General features: G+C 35.7%; 1 protein-coding gene across 20 annotated transcripts in view; it reads left to right on the top strand.

The window, feature by feature from the left end:
- The window catches only part of NRXN1 (neurexin 1), a 1,145,650-nt gene that overhangs the window by 412,887 nt on the left and 713,169 nt on the right, over positions 1–19,594 (top strand). The gene's annotated exons all lie outside the window — the stretch shown is intronic.

A 19,594-nucleotide genomic window follows, 5' to 3' on the forward strand; every position in this document is an offset into this window, starting at 1 on the left:
TTGTTTGTTTTTCTTTTGTTTTAGTTTGTGTTTGTTTGGCTTTTTTTTTTCCCTGAAGTCTTTTAAATTCTCTGGGCCTTAGTTCTCTTGTTTGTAAAATGCAAAGGCTGAATTAAATCAGTGTTTTTTAAAGTTAAGTGTTGAACTGTTATTTGATTATGAAATCAATTTAAATCAATTACTGTTTCTATAAAAAATAGAAGAGTGCATTACAAGTAGCACAGTCGGTGTATCATATGTAAAATTTTTGAAAGCCCTTGAATTAGAAGATCTCTTTGATTTTGTAGTTTTATGAATTATTCATGGGAAAGGAATGCAGAGGAATAGAGGTAGAGGCAACTTATTTCAAGCATGAGATGTAAAATATATCATATATTTTTGTTATAAAATGTTAAAGCAAATGATCTTTAGAAAGAAAAGCCTTGTGAGGCGCTTAGGTGGCTCAGCTGTTAAGTGTCCAACTCTTGATCTTGGCTCAGGTCATGATCTCATGGTTCAGGATCAAGTTCCATGTAAGGTTCCACACTGACAGTGGGGAATTCTCTGTCTTCCCCTCTCTCTCTGCCCTTTCCCCACTCTCTCCCTCTCAAAATAAATAAATAAAGATTTATAAAGAAAGAAAGAAAAGACTTGTTTTAACTGGGTATTTGGTTCAGTCACAACAAGTAGAAAGGAAGGGAGGCATTTACAGCCTGTGAATGTGGAAATGTGTCCCATCCTTGAGACCAGAGAATGGTTGCTGTGAGAAGTGAATGGATGCATTGTGAATTACAACTACGGTTTCAAGAGGTGGTATTATTCAGTCTGGTCAGAATGTTCTCTTACCAATCAGATTACTTCCATATTAAAAAGTGAGAATGTGCTTTGCTTTTTGGTTGCTTTGATTGTATTTTGTCTCACATTTTGTGTTCCGTTTGTTGGGAAATGAGAGGCGAGGGACGGCCCAGTGCTCTACAAAAAAAAAAAAAAAAAAAAAAAGAGTTTCCAGTTACACTGTTTACTGGAAGTAACTAGAAAGTAAATATAATAATTAAATATTAAGGAACACCAACCAAGTCTTATCAAAGTAGGACTTCTGGGAATGGGTGCAAGAAATATGCTTTTTAAAAGGTTTTCCAAGGTGATTTTGATGACCAGCCCTGTTTGGAATCAACTCATGTAGAAACCCAGGCTCTCATCCCGACTTGGCCTATTCCTAGCTATATGCACTAGAGAAAAATCTCATAACCTTTATGGATCTCCTACTTTCAACTCTAAGTTAACAATTCTGTGATTCACTGATATTTTGGATAAAGTTTTAGAGTTCAAATAAATTTAATCACAAATCAGCCAATTTTTGCTTTTTTTTTTTTTTTTTTACACTGGACTTTAAGACCTAAGTTTACATCATAGGTATAACTAAAAAGGAAATTCTAATAATTATTCACCTCCTAAAAAGGGTGTTCTTTTTTTTTTCAATTGAAGTACATGTATATAGTTGACACAAAATGTTACCTTAGTTTCAGGTATACAACAGAGTGAGTCCACAAGTCTACAATTTATGCTGTGCTCACCACAGGTGTAGCTACCCTCTGTCACCATATAACACTATTACTAAACTCTTGACTGCATTCCCTATGCTACACCCTCCCTATCTGTGATTTATTTGTTCCATAACTGGAAGCCTGTGTCACCCACTCAAGAGGGGTGCTCTTTTAATATTAGGTCACAATGCCAACTTGTTGATAATGTCAGATGTTAATAGATGAGTCCTCTTACAATGTCCATGTTTTTATAACCTAGCCATTTTCCCTACTCTGATTATACAAGTCTGATCTGGAGCAAACACTTCTGACTAACACAAGCCAAAGTAATCACATTTAATCCCGTTTGGGGAGTTCACAACTGGAAAGGGGTTACTATTGAGTTTGAGGTCCATTGTTATTGAGTTATATGAGTGATAAAACCCCATGAACTCTGCCCTGAGGAGCTCATATCTTCCCTATGCTCCTTCCTTTCCAAGATTTGTGTTTCAATGATTCCTTTATTTTGTGAGCTACTTCCAATATCTTTCTGCTAAATTCTGTGTGTTTGCACTTAGGCTAGAGCTCTGTTGGTGTTGGGAAGAGAATAAAGCCCTAAAGAATTCATTACACTTATTGAGCTAACTTCTCTCCTATGTATCTAGACAGGTGGTAGTTTTGTACCATTGTTGGGAGAATTGAGAAAATAGTATTCAATTCAGATAAGGAACCTGGGATGGAAAGTGCTGAGCTAGACAATGTTGATATACCATGCTTTCAACACAGGTATAGATAGGATGACGGGAAGTTAGAGAAGAATCAGTTTATAGTTAATAATAATAATAATAATCCCATAATCATTATATTACAGATCCTCATTTTTTAAGAAATCCAAAAGCGTGGTGTGATAGCATTACTAGAGTCATTTACTGAAGGAAATGCATTTCCACAAAGTAGGGAACTGAACCCAGGGCTCCTAATTCCAAATTAAGGGCTCTATCCATAATACTAACAAATGCAAAAATACTGACACTACACATTGTTGATTGATTCTTCTATACTTTTATTCAAGAAATATGCATACTCCTGAATTAATACATATAAACTTAAAGTAAGTACTATAAACATTCTTTTAAAATATTTTATTATTCCAGAAATTGGATTTATATAGAAAAGTAACTTAAACTTGGGGGAGGGGCGCCTGGGTGGCTCAGTCAGTTAAGCCTCTGACTTCGGCTCAGCTCATGATCTCATGGTTCGTGAGCGCGAGCCCCGCGTCAGGCTCTGTGCTGATGGCTCAGAGCCTGGAGACTGCTTTGATTCTGTGTCTCCCTCTCTTTCTATCCCTCCCCGACTAGTGCTCTGTCTCTCTCTGTCTCTCAAAAATAATAAATAAATGTAAAAAAAGAAAAACAAAAACAAAACTTGGGGGAAATTATCAAACATGTTCTTTTAACACCCCAGCATCCATAGTACTGGAAACTCTGTTGAAGGTGTTCTTTTTGGGGCTAGGGAAGAAAGGTGATCAGAATAGAAAGTTTATTTCTGTTGGTGTGAACAAAACACCTTCCCATGCCCCTTTGTTTTTCTAAAATTTTCAGTCCTTACAGAATAAGAAGACAACCAGCTCTAGAAACCCAAAGAGACAGAGGTTGCTACAGAAAGTTCCTTTTAAAAGCAGCAAACCTCAGGAAATTTTAAAGACATTTTAAGTCTAGCATGTTGCCTGGTTTTGACAGCAGGAAAGCAATAGAGTTTGGCACAGAGTTGGGCCTCAGTAAATGTTTATTGAATGAATCAATGAAACAATGACTCAATAAATCAAGAATGTTACAGAACCACAGGATTTTAGAATTGAAAGAAACACTGGAGAGCACTTAGTCCAGCTCTGTGAATTTTTCAGGAAGGAAAAAGAGGTGCATGGAGGCTAAGGGAAGAGGCCAGGGGCAGGCGGCTGCAAAGTGGCCAAGTAGAAGCCAGTGTACAGGTCTCCTGATCCTTAGCCTAGTGTGTTTCCCTGAGAAAATGAAAACCAAAAAAGACAAAAAAGCACAAACATCACATGCGATCAGGACAAACCATCAATAGAGACCTATTTTTCTTCTTTTATGCTATTTGTAATTTTTGCATCTCTTTCTTATTCCATGAACCTTAACTAACCAAAATTTTCGTGCCATTAGGATTTGGGGCATAATGATATTCTGGCTCATAAAAGAATTGATTAAAAAAAAGCTGTATTTTTATAAGAGACTGTTAAAAACTGAGAACAAACTGAGGGTTGATGGGGGTGGGAGGGAGGGGAGGGTGGGGGATGGGTATTGAGGAGGGCACCTTTTGGGATGAGCACTGGGTGTTGTATGGAAACCAATTTGACAATAAATTTCATATATTGGAAAAAATAAATAAATAAATAAATAAAAAATAAAAAAATTTTTTAAAAAGCTGTATTTTTAAAACTACGTTAAAATGTAGTAGTTACTTTAATAATAGTGTTAATAATAGCTAGCAATTGATTGCCCACCACAAGCCAGGAACGACTGTTTACACAGTGGAAAGTTCAAGAGAAATCTTCCTCATAGAATTGTTGACTAAAGCACCCTGAGACAAAATACCTCCAGTATAAAGTGAACCTCTAAAAACTGCCCAGTTGTCTACCCCAGCACCTACCACAAGACAACAACCTTCCCTGTCCACGTAAGCATTAACGGATGGGGCAGATGAGGGGAAAAAAGAATCACTAGGTCAGAGGTACTCTGAAAATGTACTGTTCCAGGAGTAGTGTGCTTCCTTTGCCCAAGCTACCTGATAAAAGAGAGTACTATGGAATCATGTATAGAACTGGATTATGCAAAAAAAAAAAAAAAAAAAAAAAGGAAGATTGGTATTATACATTCCTGATGCTTGGCAGCATATGTATCAAATTTGCTGACCTGCCCTGTGCCTTTCTGAAGAGGGGAGAAGGAAACTGGCAAGGTAGAAAGAGTCAACAAAATGAATATAGCTTACACTCTCAACATTTGGTGCAGCCAGGATGCCTAAGAATCTATGGGTCAAACAGACACTCCACTTACGCTGGGGCTTGAGTCATCTGGCCAGTATTACTCACAGGAAGGCCAGATGATTATAGTAGCCAGATGCTATGGGGTATCGTGTGAAAACTGGAGCAGGAGAATGAAGCCAATTGGGCCAGATGAATCCCACCCCCCCCCTGTCTTTTTATCCTTTCCTACCTCCCTCTCCCCGCTCTTGTTCATGATCTCTCACTAGCACTCTCTTGCTCTCTCTCTCTCAACCCCCCATCCCCTCCCTCTTCTCTCTGTCTCTGTCTCTGTCTCTCTTAATATCTAGAAAATCCAAGAAAGGCCAGATCTTAAAGCAGATGGTAAGAAGATGCCTAGCAGCATACCGCATCCCTCCACCCTCCCCCTCAACTCAAGATTGAGGTGAGAAATGAAATTCACATCAAGTCTTAGGTTAAACTTATAAATTAGCCTGAGTTTTTGATAAGCAAAAGTGACCAGAAGTTCAGTGATTCTGCCTAAGATAACAAGAGGTGGTGAAAAAAAGTGATTTTTTTGCATAAAAACATGAATAAATACTTTCATTTTTATATATCATGGATATATGCCATGGATTTTAACTTTTTAATAAATGCATTACACATATATTATTTAACATTGGAAGTAACATTTATTACTTCCATTTACTGATGAGAAAACAGATTTTAAGGTGATCAGTTATTTGTCCAACTCCTACTCACAATGTGAGAGTGGAATTCAAGCCCAGGTGAGTATGATTCCATAGCCTGTGTCCTTGTGGTCCAAAACTTCTCATTGCTGCCATATATACCAATCTCCATACAGAAGCCAGAGGTATCTTTTTAGAATATAATTCAAATCCTATCACTCCCCAGCCTATGATACTCCAGTGGCTTTGCATTGTACACAGAATAAAATCTGAAAGTTTGGCCAAGATCAAGAAGGCCTTATATGACCTAGCTGCAGATCTCGTCTCAATCCACATTGCCCTGTTTCACCATGCTCAATGCTCATGGAATTTTTCTCCATTCCTGAAATAAACCAAGTTTTTTTTTTCTTTGTTCTTGTTTGGTTGGTTTTTGTTTTGTTTTGTTTTTGCCACTTCAATAAGTTGCACTTTTGAGTTCTTTGTGCTTAGGATACTCTTTGCCAAGATGTTCCTGAGTGGCTCCTCAGCATTGAAGTCTTCCATTTCAGCGTCATCAGCTGAGAGAGCCCCCTGGCCACCGACATCAGTCACCCTGCCCTGGTCATTCCTGCTCTCTCTCTGGGCTCTTTTGTGTGTTCAGTGTCACAAGAGACTATTTACTTATTTAGGGTTATCTCTCCCTCACTAGTTGGATGAGAGTGGAGATGCTGAGGGCCTTGTTAACTGCTATATTTCTAATACCTAGAGTAGTGCCTCCAAATTGTGGGCATGGTACATGTAATTATAAAATGAATGATATAATAAATAGTATTCTCCCTCTTGACTCCATTTTCAGTTCCAGACACTTTACATGTTGACTTTTGATTCACTGTTATGGTCGTAAGATCAAAGACATGCTATGGGATACCTTCATCCCTTCTCTTCCCCTACTAGAAAGATGCTACCCTGCAATCTGAATGGTCCTAGTTTGTACTGATCTTAGTACAGACTTAGTATGCTTCCCAACTATGGATTGATTTCATAGCAAGTTAGCAGTGTATCATAAAATACACACATATACACACACACACATACACACACACACACACACACACACACACACTAAAATAAAACAAATGAAAAACCTTAGCCAACCCTCCTAAGAAGCAGAGTAACATAAGTACATCCCTTCTCATCACAGCCCAATTCCTCATTACACTTGTCACATGCTCATTTACTCCCATCTCTACTGAAAATACTGGGGATGCCAACCTAAGACAAAGTTAGTTCTTTCTTTTAAGGAATTATCATTCTTGTTTTAAATACAGTTGGCCATATTTAGTAGTATTAATTTCTTCCATTGGTAGATATTTTTTACTTTAACAAGTTCTAAGTTCACTCAACTATAAGTAGAAGTGTGACAGCCTGGGCCTGTTCATTTTCATTGAGCCAGGTCACATCTAGAATGAATGATAGTTTGGCATGCCTGGGTGGCTCAGTCGGTTGAATGTCCAACTTCGGCTCAGATCATGGTCTCACAGTCAGCAAGTTTGAGCCCCGCGTTAGGCTCTGTGCTGGCAACTCAGAACCTGGAACCCGCTTCATATTCTGTGTCTCCCTCTCTCTGTGCCCCTCCCCCACTCACCCTCTGTGTCTCTGTCTCTCTCTCTCTCTCTCTCTCTCTCTCAAAAATAAACAAACATTTAAAAATCACAGAATTAATGATAGTTTATTTTCAGTTTCAGCAGTGGATAAACCAAGTTATTTCTAGAGAGACATAACTGCAGTTGCATGAACCTCGTGAAATACGTTCACTAACAAAGATGACTTGTTAGACTGTTCCAGAAGATATACAGCCCTTAGATTTACTCAGAAGAGTAGCTCTAAGTTACCAAACCTACAGAGAATCCTATTGTAATGTTGCCTAACGGTGACACATGTTGACAGTAAGAATTCAGAGATTACCTCCAATGATTTAATGGCTAGACTCTGCTGAGATGCATATTAAATAGATATTTGACACACACACTGATCAGATCTCTCTGATTTTTTTTCCCTTCCAATGAAAAGATGCAAAGTAGCTATTCTGGATGTTCATTCTTTAAAGAGAAGTGCCATGATATCAAAATATTTTGTCTTTAATACTTAACTCAGTCATGACAGACATACACACAAAAACCTCTTACAATTCTTAGAAGATATTCTAAATCACATTAATCTAGAATCTGTTCAAACAGTAAGACTCTTAGACTTTAATGTTCACTGGATCACCTAGGGCATCTAAGTAAAATACAGATTTTGCGTCAGTAGACTGCAGAGAGGTCCTGAGATTAATACCTCTTACAAGCTCCAAGTGATGATGCTGTTTGTTACATCACACTTTGGATAGCAGGTGTTGAGATCATATTATTTAAACATTTTCTCTTTAACCAACACTTTGCTCTTCTCTATGAAGTTCTCCTCCACTCTGTCTTGCCTTCCAAGATGCCATAATTTGTGCCAATAAAAAAAATCATATTTTATGACGTGGAACAGTTTGTCACATGACCAAAATATGTGGCTATCTCAAAAGACATATTTTTAGAATTAGAGGCAGCCCCGCTCTGATTCTAGAGAGAAAGCTGCATGTTATAAATTGGCCATTATTTTGAGGTTGGTTATATAGACAAGTTGTTCCCTATATGTTACCCAAGTTGGTAATAAAGTGATTTCATATTTGAAATTATTTACTTCATGTCCATTTTATAAATGAGGATTTTCTATAAATGTAGAATGTTGGTATATCTGCTATGCATATAATTGTATTCCTATAATATTATATATTATATAATTTACTTCTATATTAGGTAATTGTTCATTGGAACCTAAAGAAATCATAAGTTCATGTAGAGATTCTTTGTAAAGTCTATAATCGCCACAGTATGTTTTTATTTTGGTTATGTTACTGAGTTCGTCCAGGTTAAAATATGCTAGAGTCTAGTTTTCATAGATTCAGTTGTTGTGAGTTGAGCCTGAGGACAGGCCCAGAAATTGCAATATTGCCCACCTGGTGAATGAGAGAGTATTTGTATATTACTGACCCTGTGTATCATATGATCCATGCAGAAGTGACTGGTCATCTGCCCAGACAGGCATAGAGTGGCTTTTGGTTCCCAGCACCTGCAGTTATTTAAGCAAATGCAAATCAGTTGCACAATAGGATTGGAAAATTGTTGTACTAGAGTTTTGGACTGTGTCCTATTTTCTTTTGGAACAGTATGTTCAAGTTTAAGCTGTATTTGATTTTTGATCATGAATTAGAGACTTATTTCATGGAAATATCTGGGAAATAAGGAAGAGTCTGAGATTGGACTCAAGAAGTCAAGGGTTATATTCTGATCCTACATCAATTAGTTATGTGATCATAATTTTATCTGTTGGGTCCTTACTCTCTTCATCTAATAAAGAAAGGCCTTGTGCTCAATAATATCTAAGTCTTCTTTAGCTTTCATATTTAATGACCTCAATATCATTATTAAGACTGTGCCTCTTTTGGGGGAGTTAACTGATAGGTGTTTGGCAACCTATTTCCAGATTGGTTGCTTTGAGGTATACCTAAAGTGAAATAAAATCTTGAGTGATGAATATTTTATAATCCTTGATTTCTTGCTGCAAATAGTGGAAGTTAGCCTCAGAATTTACATAGATTGAATCATATTTGAGAATTTTGGAATGATTTACAATATTGAATCAGACAGGCAATCTAAGGAAAGAGTGAACTACTCTCCATTTAAAGTGATACTATTTTTCCCTATGGTGATCAACTGATTGTTTTAATTTTTAAATTACCTAGGATTGTTGCAAATAAAATGATGCTGTTTTTTGTTACACTTCTTAGGGACAGGACTTAACCTCATGTGATTTTCAATAGTCAGACTGCCCTTTTTCTACTTGCTTTATCTTTACAGTCAGACAGCCAGGCTTACTTAATTTGATATGTAAACTTCTAGTGTGTACCTTTGTTAAGTCAAGGATGTTTTTGGCGGGACATTCTTGTGTGTTTGACTTGTAGAGTAGTAAAACAAATGAAGCAAGTCTCTCATTCAAATGCCTGTTTTTGTTCATTTGTTTTTTTCACATGTTGACTTTAGTTTCTAGTTTTGTGTTGAACACAGTCTCAGAATCATGTGAATACAGTACAACCTTAAAAAAACCTGTGTAATTTGGGACTGTGCATATGAAGAGCAAAATTCAAGAACAATAATGTAGGCCATGTTCTTGGCATAGGTAAAACGCCTGATATTCCTAATGTAAGTGGGGGCAGTGTGACTCCTCTCTGCCCATTGGCATCCTTGTACTCAGGAGGTAAGGTCATTCCCTTGCAGGTCCTTCACTTAATAAAGAAGCTCATTGAACTTGAACTATGTGGAAACACAGGGCCAAATTCATGACATTTTTCCCCCATGCATAGGCTGTATGAATGGGCTTTATCCTGAGAATCAATTTTTCTGTTAACTTGGAAGTCATCTCACCTCTCTATGTCTAACATTGCTCTCTATAAAGTAGAAATTCTTGGTGTTGAAAACATTCCATTTGTTCAGTCTACCCTCCAAAGATTAAAACCTTATCCTATCCAGTTAAGTGGTTCCGTTATGTTTAGGTCCTTTCTGTGATGAGAAATTTGTTTACTATCAAATGAAATGTTTTACCTTCATCTGAGGGAAACCCTTTCTGATATTTGAAGATGCTGTCATATATCCCCCTTTTTTTTTCTTTAAAGAACTTTCACTATTTCCCTATGTAGGGGCTCCTGGGTGGTTCAGTTTGTTAAGCATCTGATCCTTGGTTTTAGCTCAGGTCATGACCTCACAGTTGGTGAGTTAGAGCCCCATGTGAGGCTCTGTGCTGAGTGTGGAGCCTGCTTGGGATTCTGTCTCTCTCCCCCTCCCTCTCTGCCCCTTACCTGCTTGCACACACGCTCTGTCTCTCAAAATTAAATAAACATTTTTAAAAAGCTATTTCCTTATACAATCTGGAAGCCTTTTATCATTTCAGCATATATTGAAACACATTCTAGTTTGACTAAATAGGAGTATCATACATGTGGTTGGACCAGCACTGAAGTACAAGACCATCTCATCGCTCTTCTAAGCACCAGCATGAATATAATCCATGCTTATATGAATTTCTTTGAGTGTCTCCATCACACTGTTGATTCATGCTCTAAGTCCTCCAAAGATTTGGCTTTAGTTGTTTTAACCTGTTGTTCAGTTGGTGATTTTGGACCAGAAACTCAGGTTTATTTCCATAAAATTTAGCTTTGTCAGAGTCAGATCATCTAGTCAGCATGATAAGAATTTATAGAATTCCAAATTTTCCATTGAATTTTCCCTTAGAAAATTGATTGAGAAAAAAACTGTATTTTTACCTAATTTATTGGAGGGATGAAACTGAATAGCACTAAAATCCAAAGGTATCCTATGTGATCTCTTCTTACGATTATATAGCAACATAAAACAAATTAATATATAATTTTAGTAAATGCTCCAATTATTTAACTTTAACTTTACTTTTTCAGTTGTCTCTCTATTCTCATAGCATCTCTGTGATTATGAAAGAAACTTCTTTCACCTTAACATGTATCCCAATCAGCATCTTTAGAGTATGGTCCTTTAAACAATTATGATTATATCCATGCCACCTATATATTATTTCTAAATGTTGTGAGGTTGCTCTGAAGAGCAAATGGTATTAAGGGATATTACTATGCGTTGAGAAGATTTTAAATACTACATAATTGATTTTACTACTATTGCTATTATTTTAGTTTTCACTAATAAAAGTAGCATTAATAGGAATACTGTCTTGCTTGTATCACACTGTTAATCAGAACAAATAATACTATATTAGATGGATTTTTTCTCAATTATTCAGATTATTTAAATTGGATTATTTAATTATTTTATTGAAATATAGCATGAATCCGGGGAACTGCACATATCATAAGGGTACAGCTAAATGATTTCTGCAATCTGAGCACATCCATAACAAGAATCCAGATCAAGAACATAACATTACTAAGTGGACTAAATGCTCCGATCAAAAGACATAGGCTGACAAAGTGTATAAAAACAACACCCATTTTATATGCTCCCACAAGAGACCCATTTTAGACCTAAAGACACCTGCAGATTAAAAGTGAGAGGATGAATCCTCTATCATGCAAATGGTGTAGGAAGAAAGCCAGAGTAGGAATACTTATATCAGACAAAATAGTCTTTAAAACAAAGACTGTGAAAGACAAAGATGGATACTATACAGTCATAAAAGAGACAATCCAACAAGTGGATGTAACAATTTTAAATATATACTCACCCAACATAGGATCACCCAAGTACATAAAACAGTTAATAACAAGCACAAAGGAACTAGTCAACAATAATACAATAATGGTAGGGGACTTTAACACCCCACTTACATCAATGGACAGATCATATAAACAGAATATGAATAAGGAAACAGTGGTTCTGAATGGAACACTGGAACAGATGGATTTAACAGATATATTTAGAACATTCCATCTTAAAACACCAGCATACACATTCTTTTCAAGTGCACAGGACATTTTTCAGAATAAATTACATAGTAGCCCACAAAACAAGGCTCAACAAATTCAAGAAGATCAGCATCATGCTATGCATCTTTCCTGACCATGCCACTATAAAACTCAAAGTCAACCACAAAGAAAATATCTGGAAAGACCACAAATACATGGAAGTTAATTAATATGCTCTAAACAATGAATGGGTCAACCATGAAATCAAAGAAGAAGTAGAAAGTACATGAAAATAAATGAAAATGAAAACACATGGTTCAAAAACTATGAGAACCACAAAAGCAGTTCTAAGAGGACAATTTATAGCAATGCAGGCCTACCTCAAGAAGTAAAATAAATCTCATATCAGCAACCTAATCTCACACCTAAAGGAACTAGAAAAAGACAAACAAACCTAAAACCAGTAGAAGGAAGTTAATAATAAAGTTCAGGGCAGAAGTGAATGTTATAGAAATTAAAAAAACAAAACAAAACAAAACCAACAAAAATGATAGAACAGATTGATGAAGCCTGGAGTTGGTTCTTTGAAAAATAAATTAATAAAATTGATAAACCTCCAGAAAGACTTATCAAGAAAAAATGAGAAAGAACTCAAAAAATAAAATCATAAGTGAGAGAGAAGACATAACAACCAACACTACAGGAAAACAAAGGATTGAAAGAGAATATTATAAACTTACATGACAACAAGTTAGAAAACCTAGAAGAAATGGATAAATTCCTAGAAACATACAAACTACTGAAACTGAAAAAGGAAGACATGGATAATATGAATAAACCAATAGCCAGCAAAGAAATTAAATCAGTAATCAAAAACTCCCAATATACAAAAGTCTAGGACCAGATGGCTTCACAGGTGAGCTTTACCAAACATTTAAAAAAGTGTTAATACCTATTCTTCTCAAACTATTGAAAAAAATTTTAAAAGGGAGGAAAACTTCCCAGTTGGACAGCATTACCCTGATACCAAAACCAGATTAAAAACACCACTAAATAAGGAGAACTACAGACCCATATCCCTGGTGAACATAGATAGAAAAATTCTCAATAAGATACTAGCAAACCTAATTCAACAATACATTTAAAAAAATCATTTACCATGATCAAGTGGGATATATTCCAGGGTTGTAAGAGTGGCTCAATATTTGCAAATCAATCAACATGATACATCATATCAATAAGAGGAAGGATAAGAACCATATGATGAGTAGGTGCAGAAAAAACACTTGACGAAGTTCAACATCCATTTGTGACAAAAATTCTCAACAAAATAGGGTTAGAGGGAACATATCTTAATATAATAAAAGCCTTCTATGAAAATCCCACAGCTAACTGGACAGCTATATATATAAAAAAATGGGACCACTTTCATACACCATACCCAAAAATAAATTCAAAATGGATTAAAGACCAAAATGTAAGACCTGAAACCATAAAAATCCTAGAAGAAAACACATGCAGTAACTTCTTTGACATTGGCCATAGCAACATTTTTCTAGGTATGTCTCCTAAGGCAAGGGAAACAAAAGTGAAAAGAAATTACTGGGTCTACATCAAAGTAAAAAGCTTCTACCCATTGAAAGAAACAATCAACAAAACTAAAAGGCAACCTATGTAATGGGAGAGGATATTTGCAAATGACATTTCTTATAAAGGACTAGTATCTAAAACATATAAAGAACTTATAAAACTCAGCACTCAAAAACTAAATAATCCAATTAAAAAAATGGGCAGAAGACATGAACAGACATTTCTCCAAAGGCATCCATGTGGCCAACAGACACATGAAAAGACGCTCACTATCACTCATCATCAAGGAAATGCCAGTCAAAACTACAATGGGATATCACTTCACACCTGTCAAAATGGTTAAAACCAACAACACAAGAAACAACAGATTTGGGGGACGATGTGGAAAAAAAGGAACACTCTTTCACTGCTGTGGGAATGAAAAGTGTTGCAGCAACTCTGGTATGGAGTTTCCTCAAAGAGTTAAAAATAGAACTACCTTACAATCCAGCAATTGCACTACTGGTTATTTACCCAAGGAATTAAGAAGAATTCTAATTCAAAGGGATACATGCTCCCCTGTGTTTATAGCAGCATTATTTACAGTAGTCAAGATTTGGAAGTAGCCCAAATTTCCATCAATTGATGAATGGGTAAGGAAGTGATTATATAATACACACACACAAATGTATATATATTCAGCCATAAAAAGAATGAAATCTTGCCTTTGTCAAAGACACGGATGGAGCTAGAGAGTATAATGCTAAGTGAAATTAGTCAGAGGAAGACAAATATCATATGATTTCACTTACATGTGGAATCTAAGAAACAAAACTAACAAGCAAAGGGGAAAAAATAAGAGAGAAAGACAAAGCAAAAAACAGACAATCGTAGAGAACAATCTGATAGTTACAAGAGGGGAGGCTGTGGGGTGGGGGTGGGGGTTAAATAGGTGATGGGGATTAAGGAGTGCACTTGTTATGATGGGAACAGATTGTTGTATGGGACTGTGGAATCGTTACACTGTACACCTGAAACAATATAATAGTCTATGTTAACTAACTAGAATTAAAAAAAAAAAAGAACACAACATTACTAGAACCCCATAGTCCTCAGTAGTTCTCATTTCATCTAGCCATTATCTTGATTTACAACAGTAGAGATTAGTTTTGCTTGTTTTTAAAAATTTTTACATAAATGAAATCATAAGTAAGTACTCTCTTAAGTCTGGCATTTTTCTTTTTTTACTTAACCTTATTATTGTAATATTTAGCCATATTTTTGTTTGTAATTGAAGATTATGTATTTTCATTACTGTTCCTTTGTGTAACTATAATTCAATTTCCATTCCATTGATTGACATTTTGTAAATGTTCAGTTTGAGGTTATAATGCAGAGTGCTGGGGCAAACATACCAGTATGGTATTCTGATGATGTGAATTTTTGCTGGATATATACTCACAAGTGGAATTACTGGGTGGCAGAGTAGGCAGATATCCATACTTAAAAGGCATTGCCAAACAATTTTAAAACGTAGTTCCCACCAGTAATATATAAGAGTTCTGTTCGCTCCACGTTCTCACTAACACTCTGTATATTTTATCTTTTTCATTTTATTCATTGTAGTGGAATATATTGATACATTATTGTGGTTTTCAGTCGATGCCTCTGAAGACAAAGTTGAACATCTTTTCATATGAATATCCTATTATCATGGAGTGTCTGTTCATATATTTTGTCTATTTTTTTCTGTTGGTTTGTCAATTTGTTTATTGATTTATATGTTTCCTGGAAATAATTATTTGTTGCTATATGTATTACTGTAAATCTAATCTCTCTCTCCCTTTCTTCCTTCCTTCCTTCCTTCCTTCCTTCCTTCCTTCCTTCCTTCCTTCCTTCCTTCCTACCTACCTACCTCCTTGTATACCTATCTACCTTAAATTACTGCCTATGTTTTCTTGTAAGAGTTTTATGGACTCAGATCTTACATTTAGGTCTTTAAATCCATTTTGAGTTTATCTTTGTGTATGGTATAAGAAAGTAGTCTGGTTTGATTCTTTTGCAAGAAGCTGTCCAGTTTTTCTAGCATCATTTGTTGAAGAGACTTTTTCCCCATTGTATATTCTTGTTTCCTTTGTCATAGATTAATTGACTATATAAGCATAGGTTTATTTCCGGGTTCTTTATCCTGTTCTAATGATCTGTATGTCTACTTTTGTGCTAGTGCCATAGTGTTTTGATTATTACAGCTTAGTAGTATATCTTTGAAATCTGAGATTGTGTTTCCTCCAGCTTTGCTCTTCTTTCTCAAGGTTGCTTTGACTATTTGCGGTCTTTTATGGGTCCATATAAATTTTAATATTACTTGTTTTAGTTCTGTGAAAAATGTTGTTGGTATTTGATTTCTTTTTTATATTTACCCATTAGCACATATTGGAAATGCAAGTTATTTGGGACTTGTATTTTAAAATGGAAATAGACCCATTCTTTGCACGCTCAATAGGAAAATATAAATAATTATTTACTATATTGCTTCTTATTTGCTTATGCCAGCACAAAACTTAATGACAAAGACTATCTAGTAGCAGACAGAGTTGGAGGAAATACTCCTCTTGTGTTGTAGAAAAATAGAATGATTTATGTGTTTTTATATTTATAAAGAATATATACATATTCTTTCATGAAAAACAGCATAGCAAAAATATTTTTCCTGCTTAGATTCAAGTCTCATTTATGGCTTTTTGAGGTAATGATACATTCTACAGTGAGTTTTTCCAATACTTATATGGTTGCCTTTAATGCAAATTTGAATTATCTAAATTTGAAATTAAACAATACAAAAAATTATGTTTTCATTTTTAGGTAATAGAAACATCCTGGTGTTAAATGTCATCAACACTCATATAACTTCAAAGCTTGCCATTTACTGAATTGCAGACTCTGTTTACTACTTTCCCCCCTTGGGTCTGTCACATTATCTGGCAAATGAATCCTTTGTTAAGATGCATTTTGAATTATGCCAATTTGAAATGACATTAGGTCACTTGGATAAAATGCTAGTCTTTTAACTAAACCAAAACTCCTTACACCCAGAAACTTTGTTATTTTGTTATTTGGTTATTTAGTTATTTAAGGGTAGTCAGAGGCTGAGTTCTAGTCCTGCTTTTGTTCCTGGTACATTTTCTGAACTTGATAGTCATTTAAACTGTATGGGTCTCACTTTTTTTTTCTCTGAGTTTTTATTTAAATTCCAGCTAGTTAACATACAGTGTAATATTAGATTCAGGTATACAATTTAGTGATTCATCACTTACATATAACACCCAGTGCTCATCACAAATGCCCTTCTTAATGCCCATCACCCATTTAGCCCATGTCCCACGAGTTCCCTTCCAATAACCCTCAGTTTGTTCTCTATAGTTAAGAGTCTTTTTCTTGGCTCACTTTCTTAATAATGTACATCAAAAGGTTGGGCCAGAGGAGGGTCTTTAAAACTCCCTGTGGCTCAGAGACTTATTCTGAGTGTTCAGGGGGGATGAAAATTCTGCAAATATCATCTTCAGATAAGTTAATCTCACTATATATAATGTATGTATATGTATGTGAACCATAATTCATGTGACTACTATTATAAAATTATCATAACAATGAGCAGAAAAAATTAATTGAAAGCAAGTGGGGTATATTATTCCTGTTGAGTACAGTAACCATTTTCTGAGGACTGAGACCTTTACACTGTGAGAAATTCCCATGGGATTATGTAATGCCAAGTAGTACTTACTGAATTCAGTCAGTTTTCATCTTATCTTCCTTCTCAGCAGCAGTAAGAATTATGTTATATCCATGGCTTTTCCAAACCTGGAATTTTTCTCTTTTATTTTCATTTTTTTGTCAATCTCAAAGTTATGACATGGTATTTTAATATAATTTGGCATTTGCCTTTCCCAGAAGACTTACAGGATTGAGCATCTTTTCATTCATTCTGTGAAATTACTGTGCTTTTCTTTTGCCCATTTTCCCATTGTTTGTCTTGTTTCTTATTGATTTATCAGAGTGCTTTGCATATCCTGGATTGTAGTCCTTTTTAAAATAATATGGCATGAAAATATTTTGTCACAATTTTTATTTATATTATTTCTGTCTTTATGATATTATTGATGAACAGGTGTTCCTAATTTTAATGTGGTTGAATGTATTGATATTTTATTAGTGCTTTTTGTGCCTATTTAATAGGTCATTCCATAATTGAATATCTTACTTTCTTATTTTACAAAAATTTTACAGATTTGCCTCAGTAACTTATATCCTTAATGCATAGAGAATTGATTCTTGTAAATGATGTAGAGATCCAATTTCACTTTATTCATATAGATAACCAGCACCATTTATTAACTAATCTATACTTTGCTTATTTAATGGCAATGCCTTACTTGATATAGACCATTTTCATATACGCTTAAGACTATTTTTAGTTTCAGTATTTTATTCCTCCTTTTTTTATTTAAAAAAAAATTTTAATGTTTTTATTTATTTTTGAGACAGAGAGAGACACAGCATAAGCAGGGGAGGAGCAGAGAGAGAGGGAGACACACAATCAGAAGCAGGTTCCAGGCTCTGAGCTGTCAGCACAGAGCCCGACGCGGGGCCCGAACTCACGGACTGTGAGACCTGAGCCAAAGTCAGACGCCCAACTGACTGAGCCACCCAGGCGCCCCTTAATTCCTCCTTTTTTATTTATCCTAATGTACTATCTTTATTACCATAATTTTGTAATAAATGTCCACCTTTACATAAGAAAGTTCCTTCATCTTTCTCTGGCATAGCTTGGCTATTTTGGGCTCTTTGTTTTTCCCATAGAACTTGTAGAATCATCTATTCACATTCATTTAAAAATTTCATATTTTTAATGGAGTTTCATCAAATCTATAGATCTGTTTTTATATGTTTAAAAGACTTACTGTCCCAGTACACAGAACCCTGAAATACCTTATTAAATCCAAAATTTCTCTGAAGATTATTTTGGTCTTTCAATTCATACAATAATATTTGCTAATATGAGTTTTTCGCTTATAGTCTTCATAATGCTTATATATTTTTCCTATCTCCCTACATTATTTAGGACTTCAAGTACAGTATGTTGATAGTAGGCATCCTTATTCTGACCTTAAAGATAATATTCTAGATTTCCCAATGAAGTTGACATGTGCTATTTGTTTTAGATTGTTTATCACATTTATTACATTAGACAGACAAGAAGGAAGGCATCTGCCATTCCTCATGCCTACCAACTTTGCTAGATGTCTATACATGCATTATCTCATTTTATCCTGCAAGACTGGCATAACTGACCATTTTCAGAATCTGAGACTTGGAAAGATGCATAACTGCCCTTAGCAAGTAACCAAGCCAGGATCTAATTTCATATTTTGACCTACTCCCCCCCCTCTTTCAGTATATCAGAAATATTTAGTTGTGCTAACTCCCAGTATCAAGCTACTTGCCATAGTGAACTGACCAGGGATGTAGACACCCGGACTGTAAACTTTCAGAGATAGGAATCCTGTCAGCTTTGGCCACTCCATTATCCCCAAGGACTAGGACTGGGCTTAACACTTGGGAGGTGCTCAGCCAATATTTTGAGTGTATGAATGGGAGGGGACCTCTAGCATGGCTTGCATTGTCCTTGCTATGGTTCTGCCTCAGAATGTGATGGGTTTGACTTGACCACTAGTTGTCACTAATAACTTACTAGTAGGCAGTGACTATTCTTCAAGGGCTCACACTCCCTTGTGAAAATCCCTAGGTGCTTACTTGTTAGGTGCTTACTTAGTGCCATGCCTTTCCGACCTGTAGCCACTTGTGGCACTGTCTGCATCCGAAGAGTCGGGTCATCAGGCTTTGATGAGCTGAAACCTTGATTTGAGCTGTGATGCAAGGATGTGAGCTATTTCACTGTCAGATGAATTAGCTCTGAGGTAAAAACCTATTGCCAAGGGTAAGCCCCTTTTTGATATGAACCCTCCAGTAGACAGGGTAGAGATGCTATATTACCAACATAACAGATTAGATTTGCCAGTACCACTTATAATTCTGTGTTTATAGTTTATCAGAAGCTGATTCCAGACCATATTGTGTCATTTTTCTTGGCGCAATACCATCACTGCCTAGGAAGTCAAGGAAGCTTTGGCTTACACTCTTCCTTTGGGCAAACTCACTCAACCAGTGAAAGAAGACTGATTTTTCCAAATACCCACTTTTTGGGTTGATCTGTCTGACGTCTTGCGGGATCCACATTGTTACTTGTAAAAATGGTAGAGACAGA

The sequence above is a fragment of the Neofelis nebulosa genome, chromosome 9, assembly GCF_028018385.1.
Source record: "Neofelis nebulosa isolate mNeoNeb1 chromosome 9, mNeoNeb1.pri, whole genome shotgun sequence".
NCBI lineage: Eukaryota > Metazoa > Chordata > Mammalia > Carnivora > Felidae > Neofelis > Neofelis nebulosa.